Source organism: Rosa chinensis, chromosome 2 (genome assembly GCF_002994745.2).
Source record: "Rosa chinensis cultivar Old Blush chromosome 2, RchiOBHm-V2, whole genome shotgun sequence".
Lineage (NCBI taxonomy): Eukaryota > Viridiplantae > Streptophyta > Magnoliopsida > Rosales > Rosaceae > Rosa > Rosa chinensis.
Genome location: NC_037089.1, coordinates 68,374,601 through 68,395,803, shown reverse-complemented (window position 1 = coordinate 68,395,803; position 21,203 = coordinate 68,374,601). Strand labels below are relative to the sequence as shown.

Below are 21,203 nucleotides of genomic sequence, written 5' to 3'. Positions count from 1 at the left end.
TGAATGCATACGGTTGGCTTCATTATTATTGATTATTCCATCATTTTATGAAAGTTTTCTTTGAAAAGGTCCTTACGTGCACGCCATCCTCTTTTCTAATATTTTGACTGATCTGATTGCACTATAATTGACCACCACACGTTTGACGAGGTCGTCTCTATTATTTGCACGGCAGGTCATGTACGCTGTGGAAATTATAACATGGTTTCCCATCATTTTATGAAAGTTTTCTTTGAAAAGGTACTTACGTGCACGGTGCACGCCATCCTCTTTTCTAATATTTTGACTGATCTGATTGCACTATAATTGACCAACACACGTTTCACGAGGTCGTCTCTATTATTTGCACGGCAGGTCATGTACGCTGTGGAAATTATAACATGGTTTCACACCATAGTATAGGTGGTGTTTTGCAGTGACATTATGCTATAGAAAATTACACAGTAGCACCAAACTAAAGATATAAAAATAAAAAACTCACCTTCAAATAGATTTATACAAATAAGGACACGAGCCCAAACCTAAAAAACCAAATGAAGCAAGTCTAGCTCCCAATTTCAATGTAAAATGACCAAAATGCTCAATTTGATAAAAAATTTACGCTCATGCCATTGAGTGAATAAAATACCCAATACACGGTAGTTATCAAATCAGAAACCCTAAAACAATATCGTTCCCAAATCTGAAACCCTACTATTACAAAACCGTATCAAATCGATCAGTAGCAGAAGTCGAATTCGACGAAGACTAACCCAAGAAATAGTCAACATACTCCCCATCTTAATTTCCAGCAAAAAAATCGGTAAGTTTGGTCAGATTTTGAATCTCGTTCATAGGTTTTGCTTCCATTTCATGAAAATTCAGTAGCGAATATTTAAAACGATCTTGAAAATGCAGGTTTTCATCTTCGAATCAATAGCAACTTGCATAGAAAACTCTTCTCAAGGTTTTTATCTCCGTATGTCTCGAATCGTCTTCCGCGCTCTAGCCTCCTAGGGCATGCTCAACGGCATCAAGCAAGGGTCTTGGTAGCCCGTCCCCAAAACGGTGCGTGTCGTCTGCTGGTTTTTCAATTTTTTGTTTATTTGATTCTCAGGAAATGAAAACGTTCATCTATGTTGAAATGATAAGGATAATGTTGTAGAGAGTTGTACAAGTTTGATTCACTAGTGATCGAATTTTACCCTATGGTGGAGTAATTAGAGTGGTACTCTTTGTTCTGCGGTGGTCTTAAATGTCTATTGAATTTGAATTTTGATTGTTGACATTTGGTGGTATTCTGCCATGACAGTTACTGCATTGATCAAAAATATTTGTGCTGATCCATCACCATGATATGATAGTCATTGTGATATTTGTTATTGTTTTGTGGTTTTTGATCTATATAGAAGTTAATGGAAAATGCTTTAGAACCCACATTTCGGCCAATATCCGATTACGACGATTTGATAGGTTAGTATGAGCTTTTATCTGTTTTTATAGGTTATGCATAGTGGTTTTTTTGTAGTGGGTAAAAGTGGATTGAGAAGTTAACAAAACATTTTGGTGTGGTGAGTGCTACTGACCTAGAAGCGTACTAATGATGAGCAATGTTAGAATAAATGTTTTGTTGGATGGTTAGTTAGCATTCAGCTATGAATACATGTAATTTCGTAGTTGCTTTTGTTGAAAAGAGAATGTAATTTCCAGTCCTTGTTTTTGTAATAGTTAAGAGAGAAATTTTACAAGAAAGTAAGAACTATTGGTTACAATATCAACATGCATTTATCTATGAATGAACCATTGTATGAGCTAATTACTTTCCTTATTATGGTAGGCTTTTTGGTTCCTAAAGAAGTCTATACAGTAGGAAAGTTTTAATTTATATTGTGTTTTGCTAAGTTCATGTGGTTTTGGTCACTTTGTAGTGGCTATGGATATATTAGTGTTCTGAGTTTCAATTATACTTTTTAGACACCAGCAATTCATTTTTCTGAGCGAAAGTTCTACCTAGAGTGTAATGCTTCAGTTCTTAAGGAGATAAAACTGTTAATATTGCAGTAGCAACCTAATACATGATTGATCATTTGATTTACTCATTATTGATTTGGAGCCAGTAGCAGTAGCAGTAGAGGCTGGAATAGGGGAAACTATCGATGTAAGAGGAAGCAAAATATGGTGGGAAGCGCTATCGAGAGTTGCGAGAGGAAGCAAGCTTAACTAGAGAGGATGTGGGATGAAAAGGAAAAAGTGACCAAGAAATACAAACAATTGAAGATAAAACTGAAGAAGAAGCAAGAAGAGATCAAAAACTAGAGAAACAAATGCAAACAACTAATGATGATGCAGCGTAAGATAGAAGAAGGTGCTACTGGGAATGAAGATATTTTAGCTGTACAACTAGAGACCAACATCAACATACCATAATCTTCATTAAAATATAGTACTTATATGTAATAACTAATATTGAATGTAATATCATATGCTACTGCTACTGCTACTATTGAATATGCTACTGTTAGATATGCTACTGCTCAGACAGCCATATTGCATGACCTAAATTGTGGTGGCCAAGTTCATCACTGAAATTAAAATTATTCCTGTAAATCACAACAATACAATGTCATCTGCTACAGTTGAATATACTACTGCATAAAAACAGTCATACATGACAATTTATCCCTACAATACTCATTTCCTTAAGAGCTCAAAAAATTAATTTGAGGCACCTCTACAATATAAAATTAGAGTGTGAACATACATATAAAAAATAAAATAAAAAGTTTCAAAGATCTATTAAAGATTGAATGTAATGCCATGAGCTACTCTGCTACTGTTGAATATGCTACTGAAGATCTATTATAGATTGACAGATCCAATTGCTCATGCTCATGCCACTGCTACTAATTCTGCTCCTGCTCTTGCTATTGCAAATGAAGCTGCTACTGAACCAAGAACACGTTCAGCAATAAAGAAGCAAAAGAATCCTGCTACTGCTACTGTTCATGCTACTGCTCATGGTATTGCAAATGAAGTTGCTACTGAACCATGGACACGTTCAGCAATAAAGATTGGACGATGACGAGTGCAGTAGTAGGACTAAGCGATGTCGTGCAGTAGCAGAACACGAGTACGAGGGTAGTAGAAAAATTGAATGAGTATGAGTGCAACGAGTGTGGTAGCAGGATTGGACGAGTGTAGTAGCAGAACACGATTACAAGTGCTGTACTAGAACTTGACGAGTATGAGTGTAGCGAGTGCAGTAGTAGAATTGGACAAGTGCAGTAGCAGGATTAGACGATGACAATCGTAGTAGCAGAATTGGACGAGCATGAGTGCAGCGAGTGCAGTAGCATGATTGGACTAGTGCACTAGCAGGATTAAGCGATGACGAGTGCAGAAGCAGAACACGAGTACAAGTGCAGTAGCATAACTAAATGAGTATGAGTGCAGCGAGTGCAGTAGCAGTATTAGACGAGTGCAGTAGCAAGATTAGGCGATGAGATAAGAGTAGTATGAGAGTGAGGTTTTGTGAAGTAACATAAAAGGGATTATTCTAAAGAAGAAGAAGAAAAGTAACATAAACGGATTATTTTCAGAAAAAAAAAAAAGTAATATAAAGGGATTATTCTCATAAAAAAAAAGTAACATAAAAGGATTATTTTTAGGAAAAAAAAAAGTAACATAAAAGGATTAGAAGTCAAAAAAAGTAGTTAAAGGTAAAAAAGTAAATTAATTCATGACATGTGGCAAATGAAGTGTACATTGTCCTTATTTGTAAGATTTAATTCTTATAAAGGGGTTAGAAGTCAAAATGAGTAGTTAAGGCTTAAAAAATAAATTAACTCATCCCATTGTCCTTATTATAAGATTTAGTCCTTATATGTTTAATTCAATCTTTAGAGGATGTATTTGTTAAGTCATCTTTTGTCAATAACTTATATGTAATTTGTTATATTATTTGTTCATGTGATTCGTAGTGATTTCTGATTGGTCCCTTAAATTAATTTTTCTTTCTTTTTTTTCACTCTTTACATGATCTCTACTATATTCGAGTGATATTATTAATTGGGACCATCACATGACAATATCATATGGTACTCTAGAACCACAGAATAATTCCTCGTATGTTGTAAGTTTTATTGTAATCGATCTTCTTGCTTGTGGAAGAAAAGGCTAGGAAGCTAGATAGAGTTACATATTACTTTTATGTTTAATCAATTTGAGGAATATCCGAGATGGAGGTATACATATACAAGTGAAATGAAGAGAAATGCGGAGCAAAACGATTGGAGAATACGATAACTTATCTCAGGTTAAAGAAGATACAGGGTTTCAGGGGAGGCCCTAAGGGTGTGCAAGTGGTGCTGTCGTACAAGGCCTCCTCTGTGTTTCAAATACACATATATAACATTAGATAATATATTTTGTTCTACCCATGCATGCATGAAAGACTTTTCAGTCTAGTTGGTAAGTTGAATTTGCTCTCTTTCCTTTTCCCCTCCCCCCCTTTTTTCTTTCTCCCTTACCAACCACCCCCATTCTTTCACTTCCCTTTTTTTATCTTTCTTTTCGGACTTCTTTTTCCTTTTTTTTAATCTCGTGTTTGTTGGGAGCTTTTATTTATACCTCCAAAATTAGTATTTGAACCTCTCAACTTAATAGACCTCTAATTTACTTTTACAAATAACCAATATGTTATTTATACCTCCCTAATTTTGTCAAAATGCCCATTGCCCAATAAAATCAATAAAAGTCTTTTTTTTTTTTTTAAGATTCTATTCATATCTCCAAAATTAGTAAATGGACCTCCTTCAATTTTTGAACAATTTACAATCCTATTTTACCTTAAAAAAAAATTAAAAAAATCTCCAGGTGGTAGTCACTCTCTCTCATGTAATTTTGTCACTGCTATTTTATTTCTTTTATTCCATATGTATTTTAGTGTTTCTTCCATGAACTTGTGCATGTGACGTTGACGAGTTATATCAAAAGTTCAAAGGTTAGCTAGGTACTATAGAACATATGAATGTGCATAATCATCATATGATTGTTCAAAGGCCAAACATAAATATTCAAATTTCTACTAGAAAACTAGGTATAAATTTCTAAGTAGAAAATTATATGATTGTTCAATGGTCAAACATAAATATTCAAATTTCTACTAGATAACTAGGTATAAATTTCTAAGTAGAAAACTGACAGAAAAGATGCTAAAACTAGGTATAACTTTCTAACTAGGTATTAAGCTTGATAGATTCTATCTCACCTCTGAGTCGGGGAGTAGAATCTCACCACCAAAATTGACTTTTGAGAGATAAAGAATAACTGTTGCTAATAATTTTAGGGTTTATGTTGGAGGAGAAAGTTTTCTCCAAGTTGTTCTTATTATTATTATTATTATTTTCTCCCATCTTTTGTGTCGTTGTTGGTAATTATTTGATATGAGTTGACAAAGTCAACTATTACTTAGAAAAAGAGAGAGATCTAAATATCAATCTTGGAGGTATGAATAGAAGCTCCCTTAGCATTATTTGAAACTTTTTTTTTCTCTGTCTCCCTTTTCCTTTTTTTAAGATTTATTTGAAATTTTCTTAGATCTTTATTAGCTATTTGAGGATAATTTTTACATTGTTGAATGTGATGTTGTCATAATATTAATTTTATTATGTCGATTTATTTTTTCGAAGTCATTATGCAATGAACATAAGGAGTTGGTCAAATTTTCGCACTAAATCTCTCAATTTTTAGGACCAACCCTGCAGGGCTTAGAAGCTCCATCTCTCTCATGTATGTTTATACTTATTCTGTATTATTTGTCGCAGAACTTACATCAGTTCAAGTTTTTGAGTATAAGTTGCATGGATTGTCTTTGGTTTATTATAGTATAACATTGCTCTGTGAATCACTTGTCGATGTACATGATTGTAATCACGTGTCTGCTTCACAGGTATGGTTCGAAGTTTGTATGTTACACGCACGTACATTGCCATAAAATGTGGAGAAAACTTGACCCAAAATTTTAGATAATTCAAAGTACAAACAAGGTTTTAAGTTTCTCCGAAACTGCCGAAATTTCCGTCGAAATTTCCGTAAATTTGAAGTACCGAAACGAAATTCATATGCTATATCATTTCCGTCAGGAGTTTTCCGAAATTTACCGAAATTTTCCGTACATTTCCGCGAAATTCTAAATTTCCGAAATATCTTCACACACAAAATATATTTAAATATTCAAACCGAAATTTTGTCCGAAATTTCTCTGAAATTTCTGTTAAATTCGTATTTCACAGTTTTCGACTTTTCGCTGACAAAATATGAAATTTTGATTTTTTTTTTTCAATCCTCCTCATAACACAGAAACTCTCTTTCTATCATGTGTATCATCCACCATATAATTATTAATTAAGAAGGTATGTTGAAGGCTTTACTGTTCTTTTTAGTTTTTACTAGTATTTTCTTAGTGCGTGGCTTTTTGACCACCATGACCATAATGATGTCTTTCAACTTTTTCGTAGGCTTGGAGTTTAGTTTTCTCACAACAAACTTTGAATTTTTCTAATTATTAGTGAAAAAGGCGTGATGGCCAAGCCTCCCACTGGTTCCAGCCATAAAAAAAAAAAGTAAATCACATTCACATTATCAATATACATAACATTTATAATTACATATAGAATTATATATAGTGTTTAGCAACTTACTACAGTTTTAGTTAATTACTCGTCGTCTCGTCCATATTAAATATCACAATTCTATTATTTATGTATAATTTTAGAGAGTTTACATTGTAAATAGGTTTATTATAGGTTAGTTTAGTCTATGTAAAAGTTTCATTCAAAAATATCATTTTATACATGCAATTAATGTGATTTCTTTATTTTTAACCGAAATTTCCACCGAAATTGAAACTTTCTCCGAAATTTCTTTAAATTTGAAGTACCAAAATCGAAACCGAAACCGAAATTTGAAACCTTGAGTACAAAAAAGGAGGTCAATGTGCTTTTAAGAGAAGAACAAGGATTAACAAGCAAACTACATAATTTGTTGATGTTTTGATACTCTTGATGCAGGATATAAAGCTGGCTTCACTGCCACAAATTTGGCCTTCACTCACCATCAGTGAAAAATGACCCTCGGTTCCGTGTCCCAATAAAGCGGCTAGTGGCGGTAATAAGTCATACAGAATCAATGATGGATTGATGGTAAAAAAAGTCGGAAAGTAATGGCGTCTGTTGGGTCATTGGGGACCAATCGTTACCATGTGTAACACCAGTAGTCACGGTCCAGCCACCGTTGTTGACAATACTTTCCTTTGCTGGCTTGACAAAGACCCAAGGAACCCACCATCGACTTGCAGGTGTCTGCCATTATGGGTCGCACAGAGACTTCATACAATCATACCCACTAATACAATTAATACAATCTCTGCCTCTCTGGTGAGTGGTGACTACCAAAGTTTCAAATTTCGGTTTCGATTTCGATTTCGGTACTTTAAATTTAAGGAAATTTCGGAGAAAGTTTCGATTTCTGTGGAAATTTCGGTTAAAAATAAAGAAATCACATTAATTGCATTTATAAATGATATTTTTGAATGAAACTTTTGTATAGACTAAACTAACCTACAATAAACCTATTTATAATATAACCTCTCTAAAATTATACATAAATAATAGAATTGTGATATTTAATGTAGACGAGAAATTAACTAAAACCGTAGTAAGTTGTTAAACTAGTGTTTTTATCTATATGTAATTATAAATGTTCTATATATTGACAATGTGAATGTGATTTATTTTTTTATATTTTTTTTTATAGCTGGAACCTAGTGGGAGGCTTGGCCATCACTCATTTTTCACTAATAATTAGAAAAATATAACCAGGGGGAGTAATACAAAAACCCAGTGAATGAAAATGAATAAGTGCAACAAAAGTAATATAAAATATTAGTAATAAGAGCTAGTACGATGTGGTTCGATCCATGTGGTTGAACTGCTCCTAAGTATATGAATTTTGAAAATGATTTTGGTACTTCATCACATGGGTATTGTATGTGTGTTGATCTCTTTCCACATGCAATCCATATATCAGATATTGTGGAATTACCCAATATGGTGTTTCATTGTATGAAGCATACAACATTTGGGATGAAGAATGATCAAAAAGGCCATATGTGCTTCCACCTTGTGAGCTTGATCCAATTCCGTAAGTACTTTCTGAGGTAGAACTCATTTCATGATGAGGATAATGAGAATGGAATGAGTTAGGGTTATCACTATATTGAGTTCCTATGTCCATTGAGTCAAGACTTGAAGAAAGTGATTCAAACTCATTTAAAGAAAAATGACTATCACGTCTTCCTTGTGCATCCCTAGCTCTAGAATTGTATTCACGATTTGCATCAGGATAAGTAGTATTATCATCACTACTATATTGGTTGTAGTGCCATGATTTGCCACTCCCCTGTCATTTCCATAATTTGCCTCACGATTGGAAATAGAATCATAATGTGGTTGGAGACTTAGAGCATGAGTACTTTGGTAGCAGATAAAGCAAAGAGGATTTTGTTGTATCCAATTTCAACTTGGTTGGAAAAAAAAAAATCAAAATTTCATATTTTGTCAATGACAAACGAAATTCACATAAATTTCAGAGAAATTTCGGACAAAATTTCGGTGTGAATTTTTTAATATATTTTTTGTGTGAAGATATTTCAGAAATTAAGAATTTCGCGGAAATGTACGGAAAATTTCTGAAAATTTCGGGAAACTCTTGACGGAAATGATATAGCATATGAATTTCGTTTCGGTACTTCAAATTTACGGAAATTTCGACGGAAACCTTGGTGACTACATATATTCCATTTTTAAGAAAAATTAAATAGAAATTATTCTGAAAAAACTCTACATGAGATTTTTCTTTCATATGAAAGAACAATATATCATCTCTTGGTCCATCACCGAATTGCAAAAATGCTCTTTCTCCTGCAAGCTGCAAATGAGCAAGTCAGCTTACTTGGCTAGAAATAATCACTATAGTTTCAGAGTATGGATGCTTCTGGGACTAATGCACAAACAATATATGAGGGTATAAAATTAAAAACTATAGATTCACAGACTATGCATGCTTCTTGCACTAAAGGAAATTTACTGGCCAGTGAAAGGACTATCTACTACAGAATAAAGAAGACAAGAAGTACATTCTGTTCTCCAATGTTTAGAAAACCAGTTTTTTCAATGCCTCCAGATTGATACTAATACACGATACAAACTTAAGTGACTTGAAGTAATTAGATATGCAGTCAACAAACCTGGTTATGAGATTGACGAAGTAACTTGAAGTAATCAGATATGTAGTCAACAAACCCATGCATATTCTGTATGGGTGCTAACTTCCATACTTCCTCACAGCTGTCTCTGGAAGTTCCTGCACATTTTTCATATGTTAATGAGCTTGAGATGAAAAGGTAAAGTAATATTTGTATCATAAACAAACATACATGCAGACATCAATGTGCAGCAACCAAGATCAAGGGCATATAAATCAATTAATTAAGATGAAGCTAAAGTAAACAACATAGATCTAATGACCAGCATGTTACACCAGCATTGCAAGTGCGCATCTACCATAAACTGAACTATAGTGAACTTAACTAAACAGAATGCCAACCAAGCTACAAACTGATGAGATATACAAAAAGCAGATCAGGTAAATGCAACAAGTTACCACTACCCATTTACCCTTTGCCATTTCCCTACTAAAGTTTGGATTGCCCCATATACAATTGCCAAAGGACTACAACCAAAACCACAAATTGGTCATAATTCGCAGAACTTTATCACTCCTAGATTATGATAGTTAGCAAGACCATTGGGAAATGGCACTCTTGAAGAAGTTCTTGGACACATTGAATTCAACAAAGGAAGATTGTTCTTGGTCCATCATTGGGAAATGGCACTCTTGAAGAAGTTCTTGGACACATTGAATTCAACTAAGGATGATTGGAGATAAAGCAACAGACAAATTAAGGCCAATGAGATTTATTGAAGTTACCTTAGACATTTCAAAAGCAAGAACATCAACCTTCCCATGGTAGTTGAGTGTTTGACGATCAGAGAGAGATATACTGAGAGAGGGGGGGGAAGCAAAACAAAGCTCTTTAAGGTTAAGGGTCTTGGTGACACTAAAACTCTTTTTTTTTTTTGGCTTTTATTGGTTCTATTACTCCCCTGAACATTGGGCCTAAAATCAGATTAGTACATCTTTCTGAAAATTGATTACGATGATCCTTATACTCTCAAATAACATCACCCGAGTCTAAAATTTAAATTTGGCTCGAAATATGATGTCAGCTATTGAGTTGGAGCCGACATGGGGGCCCACTTATCAGTTTTTTCAACCCACAAGAAGGGCAAAACAGACATTTTCATAATAAAATGATTTTTTTTTTATTTTTTTAAAAGGGGCTAAATACTGGTTACTACCCTATAGTTTGGGTCCAAAATCAATTCAGTCCTTAGACTTCTATTTTCATCAAAAACATCACTGTACTTTCAATTTTAATCTAATAGGTCCAATTCGTTAATTTTCTGTTGTGGGTTCCAGTTATAGTTAAGTTATTTGTTTAAAAACTTTTTATTTGATAGATTTCTAATAGTGAGACTCACTCCTAAACTGACTATGCATACCATCTCAACACTGCATCATAAAACATAGGCCTCATATGAGCCACGTCAGCAAGTTAACAAAATCAATTAATAGAAAACTAACAGATTGGACCTATTAGATTAAAATTGAAAATGTAGGGGTGTTTTTGATGAAATTAGAAGTTCAAGGACTGAATTGATTTTAGACTTAAACTATACGGTAGTAATCAGTATTTAGCTCAAAAAAAAAAAAGTTGTCTTCGTTTTCTTCCGAACCTCCAATTCCCTTTCCTCTTCCTTCTCCTTATCATTCTCCTTCTCCTTCTTCCGAACCCATCAAAAACCAACCTTCATCAAAGAAGCATCATAAACCCACCTACATGCAGGTGCGTATGCCATAACAAACTTACCTGTAACAATCCATATAAGCTCAAATGCACATCTTCAAACACAAATTGAAGTTCAAAACATATAATCACAATTCACAACATCTTCCACTGTACCCCAACCATAGTTCAAGCTCTCAATTTGAAGATACACACCAGCAATTTCAAGTATAATATCTTGCTTTCACAAAATTCTCACAAATTTGAGGCAGCGATAATCCATTAAAGAATCGACTCTAACTGATCAGCTATCTGGAAAACCAAGAATCATATCTCTTTCAAATTCAACACCGAACACTGTAAATACACAAAATCAAAAGCAAAATGTGAGTATGGGTCAAAACCTCGCTGCGCAATGTCATGGTCAAGACATTTCCTTTCTTGACCCGCTCCCAAGGATGAGCAAAGAGCATCCGAAGCTTGACGACAGAGCTCTTCCAGACGCTCGCCTCCTGAAACTGAAACTCGTATTTTAGCCTTGTTCGTCGTAGCTTTGCATTCTCGGCATCGATTTTAGCCTCGGGGGCCGAAACGCAACCAGTTTCGGTCGATTCGTCTAGTTTGGAAGGAGAGGCGGCGGCGGAGAAAGAGAGGAGGAGGAGAGTGAGAAAAGACAGAGGAATTGCTTGAGGGGTTCTTAGAAGACCGAGGTCTCAGTGAAGGGAGCGCGGACATGGAGGGGTCGGAGGAGACGACGTCGTTGCCGTCAGAAGAATCGATGGGTCTGGGTCTTTTCCGTTCAGACTGGAGCTAGTGAGGAAGTTGTTGATGACCCAACCCCTGTGGGTGCAGTGGAGCTAGATCTGGGATTGGCTGCTGGTGCGGATGCCCAGAGGTCACTTGGAAGCTCTATTTGCTTCCATGGCCGCTTCACAGAGAAAGAGAGAGAGAGAGAGAGAGAATATGGAGAATATAGAGAAAAAATTAGAAAAATTTGAAATATCCATTTTGCCCTCCACTACTAGAGAAAACCCATTTAGAGACAAAATTTTTTGGGACGGACCAATTTTTTGTCCCCCAAACACATAATTAGGGACAAATTTTTTAATTTTGTCTCTAAAAGTTTTGGTCTTCCGAATTGTTCATTCAACGTTGTTAGAGACAAATAAATTTAAATAGGGGACGAAAAATATTTGTCCCAAAATTTAATTGGGGATGAGATTTAATTTGGTCTCCTATATTTTTTTTTATTTTGTAAATAATTGGTAAAAATTTAAGCGGAGAATTATGATGACTTTTAAAATTTAGACGAAAAGAAATAGGGGTGAAATTTTTTGCCCCCAATTCTATTGGCAATATTTTTGCTTTACTGAAGTTTTTTTTTTGGCTAGTTTAGCAATAGTTAATAAAAGAATTTTTGTCTTACTTACATTTTCTTTTGGCTGGATTTAGCAAAGAATCAATAAGCAGTAGGAGACCTCTGGCGGGATTTAGCATAGAGTTAATAAGTAGGAGTCCTTTTAAGGTAGGAGAACTTTGGAAGGATTTAGCATTGTTAATAAGTAGGAGACTTTTTAAGGTAGGAGACCTTTGGCTGGATTTAGCAAAGAGGTTATAAGTAGGAGACCTTCTAGCGGGATTTAAGAGAGAGTTAATATAGGAAACTTTTTAAGGCTTTAGCGGGAATCTTTAGTGATGATTATGATTTAGGTCTCCATAAGTAGGAGACCTTTTATTCTGTAATATTGATCAGGGCATAATACCACTTTGAGTCTTATTCATACAATCCTCCAAACACCAATACCTCCGAGCAACAAGGTCTCTGTCATAGAATCTCTCTTCTCTCTTATTTTGCTTTCGCTTAGCCTCTAGTTATCTTTTGGTTTCTTCTCTTCTCTCCGTCTCATAGTCATTATAGTTGGAGAAACTATACTACGAATTTTCAGAATTTTTACTTCAAAATCCAAAGGCCTAAGATCTCTTCAATTAGATTTGTCGTACAAAAAAAAAAAGTATTTTTTTTTTTAACAAACAGCAAAGTTACAAGTCATATTTAATAAACCCTACGAGAGGAATAGAAGATCATATTTAAAAAAAAAATATTTTAATTTCTTATTATCTCTAATCTCTAATTTTACTTATTTACCCTTCTAAATTAATGTGGTTCATATAGTATATGTATAAGGGGTATTTACGTAAACAAAATTTATGATAATCATATGTATGGTATTTATTTATTTATTTATTTTTATAATTATATTTAGAACTAAAGTCATTTTACCACCATGAACTTTACATCTAAAATCATTTATGTTCCTAAACTTCTAATTTGATCACATATGCCCTTATACTCTCCAATATAATTAATCAAAGCCATTAGTAAACTAATTCATCCAATGATTTTAGGTATAAAGTTAAGGGTGGAAAAATGACTTTAGTTCTAAATATAATTATAAAATAAATAAATAAATACCATATTGGAGAAGTACAAGGGCACAAGAGTTCATATTAGAAGTTTAGGGGCACAAATGATTTTAGGTATAAAGTTAATGGTGGAAAAATGACTTTAGCTCTTATATTTATCATATATAATTTATCTTTAATTAAAATTTACTTGGACATTTAATTCAGCCAATGCGCAACGAAGATTTGAGTTTCTAGATAATCCGACCTCAACAAGCGTGATCAAGTTCTTCAATCATTAGTGATATGAATGTTAGCTTATTAGATTTACATATAAAAAAAATATGAAAGTCAACTTCATTAATGTCAAAAAAGAGATTATAGGTGGTTCCATTAAGTTTTTGAACTACAATGAGTTATTTTTTGAAACATGGGTTCATCAACTTTTTTTCTTTTGCAAAAATTGCTCCATCATGAATTATCCTCACTTAGATTCGTTTTGAGAGAATTTTTCTTCACCTGGATTCCACTTCTCACTCGGATTTCCCTTAAAGAAATACTCCTCGCCCAGATAGACTATGAGAAGATTTCTCCTCACTTGAATTCTACTCCTCACTTTGATTTCCTTTGAAGGGAATACTCCTCACCTAAATTCGGTTTGAGAAGATTTCCCCTCACCTGAATTCCACCCCTCACTTGGATTTCCCTTGAAGGGAAGGGAATGCTCCCCACCTAATTAAATCCGGTTTGAGAGGATTTCCCCTCATCTGGATTCCACTCTTCACTTGGATTTCTCTTGAAGGGAATACTTCAACCCATATTCGCTTTGAGGAAATGAGAGATTTATCCTTACACAGATTTATATTTAGGGGATTCACTTTGAGAGGATTTCTTTTCACCCAGGTTCGCTTTGGGGAGGATTTCTTTCAATTAGGAGAGTATTTTATATTGAATATAATGATGTTTGTGTTTCTTACTAAATATCCACTTTTATAGAATTGGATTATTCAATGTATGCTTTGGGAATTCTCCATTTTTTTTTACATGGTTTAAATTTCAAGTTAGTATTGATTTCCACTCTTGATATTTACTATAAAGATAATTTTATTTAGCTTACTTATGGATTTTCATTCTTGATATTAACTTTTGGTGTTCGATTTTCGTTACATTATGCATTTATGCTCATCATGAATTGTAATAACCCGAAACTTAGTATCCCTGTAGAGCACTCTAAGATACCTTAAACTTAGAAATAATCCAAGTATCTTCTAAGCATTTTTTTTTTCCGTTTAGAAACCGATAATACCACATGCTATACTTACAAGTCATATAGGTAATTTTTTTTTTACCTTAAGGAAAGCACTAAAGTTCTTTACTTATTAATTGGGTAAATGTGCATATGGATGTGTATGTGTAAATACATATATATATATATATATATATATGCATATATATATATTTAGCAAGTGGATTTATGCTTTCTTTCTTTTTATTTTTTTTAAATTTTATTTTATCCTTTTAATCATTTAACCTAAATAGTAATTAGTCACTCACCTTATAATAATTTGCCACTTACTTATTTTATGCTTAATTCTAGCCTATTTAAGCATATGATCTGATCATATTTTCCCACAAGCTTGAAGATCAAATGCAAAATTGATCAAAACTCCCTTAGTTGAAGAGAAAACCCAACTAGAAGTTCTTCACACAAATCCTTCACCCTTTCTCTCTTAAGACATTCCCTTTTGTGAAAGAAGTCCAAAGTTTGATCACAAGACCTTCTGAGTTTCTTAAGTAAGTACATGAATACATTTTTATGTTCTTTTATCTTTAAGATTTATCAAACTACATAATCAATGATAAGATGGAAAAGGATCTGCTTTTATGCAAACCAGTATTTTCGTATATAAAAAAATCTGTTTTTTCAAAAATAATTACATTATTAGATTCCTCATCAAAAGTTCTTCAATTTAGGCTTTTGAATCACTAAAAAAGGTTAAGAAATGAAGAAGTTATGGCTAATCAAGTTTTCAACTTTTATACTTGCTGGAAATCTCATGCAGTCATCACAACTTCAAAAATTCATATCTCCCTCATTTCTTAACCATTCTCTACAAACTTTATATCAATTTGAAGCTTAGGACCTCTACTTGTGATCTGGAAAGTTTGAGAATTAATGGTAATTTTATACTATACGTAAAGACTTAGATATCAAAGGACAGTAATAAAAATATCGGTTTCTGCACTGTTATGGTTCTTGACCATTTCTGGACTATATCACTCTGATCTGGACTATATGACTTATTCCATTGAATTCCTTATGAAAAATCCTATGACTTGGTGTCCTCACTTGACTATTTCGGACATGATTTGAACAAGTTATAAAAACAGAAAGTTGACGGTACTTGGTGTATTATTTTGATTGACGAATGGACACTTTGGACTAAGATTTCCAATACTATGGAAAAATGACTACTGACTCTTTGACTACTAACTAATATTCTCTTACTACTTTTAATTTTCAGTACCTTTATTTTATCGCACATTTACTTTCAAGTTTAATTTGCAGTACCTTTATTTTATCGCACATTTACTTTCAAGTTTAATTTGCAGTACCTTTATTTTTTTCGCACATTTACTTTCAAGTTTAATGTAATACCCCGAAAAATCCAAATTAAATTTTGTGGATTTGTATAATTGATTTCTCGGTATTAAGAGCGAGTACGAAGCTTGGAGAAGTTGTGGAAGTAGTTCGAACGGTTTTATTTCGAAATCGAACGTTATTTAGGGGGGGTCTCAAAAAGTGACTTTTTATGCGTACCGAATTTGGGAAAATTTCCTTCATGAAAGTTGTAGAGCTCGTCGATACGATCGCGTGCATATGTGGAACGCAATATTCGGAGTTCGTATGAGAAAGTTATGATCAATTGAAATTTGGGGAACTTTCTATAAATAGCAAAAAAATCCCGAAAATTTTCATTTTTGGAAATCTTCTGCAGATTTCTCTCCCGAGCCCAGATTTCGGCCTCTCTCTTCCACCGGCCATATCTCCCTCCACAGACCTCCGATCGACTTAATTCCAAAAGAAATTTCATTCACCTTGAAGTCAGTTAAAACTTCCTAGAAGACATCAAAGTGAGAAAAGAACCGTGGAAGGCGTTAGGAGGCCGAGAAGCTGCACAGCTCGAGCTGGAATTCGCCGATGCTGCTCTTCCTTCACCGGCCGATATCTCTCTCATCCGACCTCAAATCGAGTTGATTCCAAAAGGGATTTTGCTAGGCTTGAGCTATATTAGAACTTTGTAGAAGAGATCGAAGGGAAATAACCAACGTGGTAGCCTATACAAGTCGAAGAACACGGTATAGTCGAGCTGGAAATCACCTCCCTTCCCCAGCGTCATTCTCCCTCCTCCGGCCACCTTTTGCCGTGATTCTTGAGGGAATTCTGCACTTCTGAGGATGTAGATCATTTCCCCTAAGGTGGATTGCATCGATTTCATCTGTAGAGATCGAATTGGAACGAATTCAAAACTAGGGTTCATCGGATCCATCGGCTTCTAAGGTAAAATTCGATCGATTGGTTCATAATCAGACTTTTGTGTAGTTATGAAAGTTTCAATTCGAGTTAAGATGAAGAACTTTCATGTTGGGAGTTTTGTCTAATTTTGACTTTGAATGGGCGGCGGTGCCGCCACTGTGATGGTGGTTTCCGGCGACCTCCGGCCACCCCAAGGACAGTTTCTGTCCATTTTTGTGTTCTACGTGTCGATACGATCGTCTGCATATATTATTCATAATTTTTGGATATCGTATGATTTAATTATGAATGTTACGGTTTCGATTAATTTCGATTATTCGATTAATGATCTGTGAAGATCGGACCGTCCGATGGACTTGTAGTTTTGATATGTTGATCGTATGACTGTCCCAGTGACCATGTGTGGACACGGGAGAAGATCCGACCGTTGGATCTTCGTATAATTGTGGATTAGTATTTTGGAAGGCGATTCGTGAGAATCCGACCGTTGGATTTTCATGAAATTTTGTGGAGATATTTATAAGGAGGATTCAGGAAGATCCGACCGTTGGATCTTCGTGATAAATTAGGAGGATGATCCTAAGGGCGATCTGTGAGGATCCTACCGTTGGATCATCATATAACTGCGATCTGACCGTTGGATCGTCATTTAATTTTGTTTATGAGTTGTTGGCTAAGTTATGATCATATTGGATTTAGGTGATTGACGGTCTTCCTTGGTGAGCGGTTTTGATGGGTTTTGTGAAATTGAAGACGCAACGGGATTAGAGGTGAGTAAACCTCACGTGGTTCATATTACGAACCGAATAAATTTAATTACTTTATTTTGTCGTAATTGTGTGAAAATATTTATGGAATAAATATTTGTTTTAAATCATATGGACTTGATCAACTACGGTCCATAGGTAAGTAAAAATGATTTTATTATACAAATGAATTTCACGGTTTTTATACTTGAACTATAGTTGGTATTAGTGGTCATTCCTGAGTGGATGATTACGTATATATATATTTACGTGAAATATATATGTTGATTGATGTATGATTGGTATGATGAAATGATTGAGAATTGATTGGATATTATTCAAGCTATTAATCTCCCATTTAATTGTTGAATAATGAAATGTTGATCATGAGATGTGAAAGCTATTTTATATGGTCAATTATGAATATGTGGAAATTATTTTAAGAAGTAAAGATTTGTCTTGAAATAATATGTCTCTTTATATGGGTGTACATATAAATTTATACACATTTATACAATCTAAAACTTATAAAGATTGTATGTTGAGAAATTGGTTATGTCTGAGAAGTACAATTGTGAAGCCGGGTGTTATCTACTACCCCGTGCTTAAGTGAATTACTGGTAAATGTGTTTTGGTGTTATGTTTAGCCTTGGGCCCTAGTCCCTACAGATAGTGCACTATTATACTCTTAGGAAGGTTGCTTACTTTGAGTATACATACTTTGGTAGTGTCCTTGGTATGCTGATGGTTGTCCCATGCTTTGGTATAGTACGTTGGACCCTAGCATGTGGATTTATGATTTGTTACCAGTCAACCTGGTTTTCCCGTGTTTTGGGTATAGTACGTTGGACCCTAACACGTGGATTTATGATTTGTTACCAGTTAATCTGAAAATTCACTAAAAAGAGAAGTGTACTTATGTGAAATTGATCAAATATCTATTCATGATATGTGAAGGTGTTATGTGAAATTGATCAAATATCTATCCATGATATGTGAAGGTGTTATGTGAAATTGATCAAATATCTATCCATGATATATTTGAAATATGTGAAGGTGTTATGTGAAATTGATCAAATATCTATCCATGATATATTTTGAATATGTGAGGGTGTTGGTAAAAAGAAAATCAAGCATGCATTGCTTTAATGTTATTTCACATATTAATGATGCAATATTTGCTGATTGAGTTTTAAAAGAGAGTATCGAAAAATACCTACTTTTATGTTTATATGATTTTTGGAATTACCTTGTGAGTGTGTTGATTGTTTACCTGAGTTATAATAACTGTAATTAAATAAATCAACAGTTCTTTCTTGTTTACTCACAAGCTTTGCAAAAAGCTTACCGGGTTTGGTGTTGTTGCAATCCCGGTACACTATTCAAATTGTGTAGCGGGTAATCTCACAGGTCAGGAGAATCAGGGCAGTGATCGTGCGGTTTAGAGAATTAGTATTAGATTTACAACATTTGTTTTGTGAGGAGAATTATACTCATTGAGTTTTACAATTTGATTTGGTGAGAGTGTGTTGTAATAAGTAGCTTGAGGATTTGGTTTATGTAATATCAAGAGGTGTAATTAGTGGTTGTTTCTGAGAGAAAAAAATTCAGAGCGTTATTTGTATTGTTATTAGTCATGTTCCGGATTTGAATACTTATTTCAAAATTCGGGGTGTGACATTTAATTTGCAGTACCTTTATTTTATCACACATTTACTTTCACGTTTAATTTGCAGTACCTTTATTTTTTTCGCACATTTACTTTCAAGTTTAATTTGCAGTATCTTTATTTCATTGCACAATTACTTTCAAGTTTTGTTTATATATATATATATATACACGCGTAATTATGTATATATATATATATTAATTTGTCCACACAATTTCAGTTATATTTATAAGCTTGTTTATATGCTTTGTTACTATTTATGTAGCTGTTTTATTTACTACTTAAAGCTTTCTATGCTTTATTGACATAATTATATCTGGAGATGTGAAATTGGGTGATTAGTACTACCCCGTGCTTAAGTGAATTACTGGTAAAAGTGTGTTGTGTTATGAGAAGTTAGCCTTGGGCCCTAGTCCCTACAGATAGTGCACTATTATACTCTTTGGAAGGTTGCTTACTTTGAGTATACATACTTTGGTAGTGTCCTTAGTATGTTGCGGCTGTCCCATGCTTTGGTATAGTACGTTGGACCCTAGCATGTGGATTTATGAGTTGTTACCAGTCAATCTGACTTACCCGTGCTTTGGTATTATGGACCCTAGCACGTGGATTTATGAGTTGTTACCAGTCAATCTGACTTACCCGTGCTTTGGTATTATGGACCCTAGCACGTGAATTTATGAGTTGATACCAGTTAATCTGAAATATTCACTAAGAAGAGAAGTATACAAATATTTATTTTGATCAAATAAATGTTTGCAACATGTTATGTTATGGTGTTAAGTGAGAAGAGAATCGAGCATGCATTGTTTTGAGGTTATTTGCACCTATTATTGCTGCAGTATTTGTTGATTCGACCAAGAGATGTGACTATGTGATTTATTACCAGTTTATATATATATACGTCTGTTGTGTGTATACAAATACATATTTAAGATTTGGTGTGAACATATAAATGGTTCTCGGTACATTTTACTTGGTTGTTCAGTTTTGATTTTCTTATAAGACACACTAGTATAAGAATGTAAGTTGTACTTACTGGGTCTGTGTTACTCATGACGCTACACCTTCATGTTTTCAGGTAACGAGTAGATGCATGGGGGAAAAGGGGATGAACCTACTAAATAAAAGAAAGTTTTTCCTACTATTATTTCAAGAGAATGAGTACTGTAATATATTTTGCTAAACTTTGGTATTGTATAAATAATGATTTCGTTTCCTAATAAAAGTATTATTCAGATATATCTATACATAGTCTTTTACTTTCTTTCAATTTATTCAAGAAGAAAATTGTATTTGTTTTGACTCACGTCACAAATTCACGAGCCATATTTTAGTACAATATTGGCCTTGGATTTGGGGGCGTGACATGAATCTATTTCTGTACAACATTATGATTGCTTTCTTTGATGTTTCCTTATGAAATCCTGTTTACTCCTTTCAATATTCCTTTATCAAGGTCCAACATATATTTTCATTGCCTCAGTTTCATGAATTTTCTTGGAGTCAGCGGTATTTTATGATTAAGGCTTTTGGTGCAGGTATACTGATCAGACACATGTTCAAGGATAGTCCATATGCCTCTGGTTCTCCATCAAAAGCCATCTGCATTATTGATCATAATTTGTTACAGATATTATTTATAGTTGAAGACTTGTGAAGCATATTATGAAAGTGCTCAATTTGTTAATATTTGTTGGATTTGAAAAAAGAGTTGATGTTAGGCTCTGTTTATTACTATTATCCATAATAAATTCAAATTTTTGGTAAAAACAAATTCTATTTATATAATTGGCGACAACCATTAGATTTGTTGTCTAATATTATTCAATAATTTATTAAAAATAAAAATTTAATTTAAAAATAATTTAAAATTTGAGAATAAAAGGAGACGGAGTG

General features: G+C 33.9%; 1 long non-coding RNA gene across 1 annotated transcript; it reads left to right on the top strand.

Annotated features, from left to right (window-relative positions):
- Positions 1–16,315: 16,315 nt before the first annotated feature.
- LOC121051380 lies at positions 16,316–20,546 on the top strand. The gene is made up of 3 exons (XR_005805536.1): positions 16,316–16,913; positions 17,589–17,659; positions 20,386–20,546. It is a non-coding gene; the product is annotated as an uncharacterized LOC121051380 (long non-coding RNA).
- The last annotated feature ends 657 nt before the right edge of the window (positions 20,547–21,203 follow it).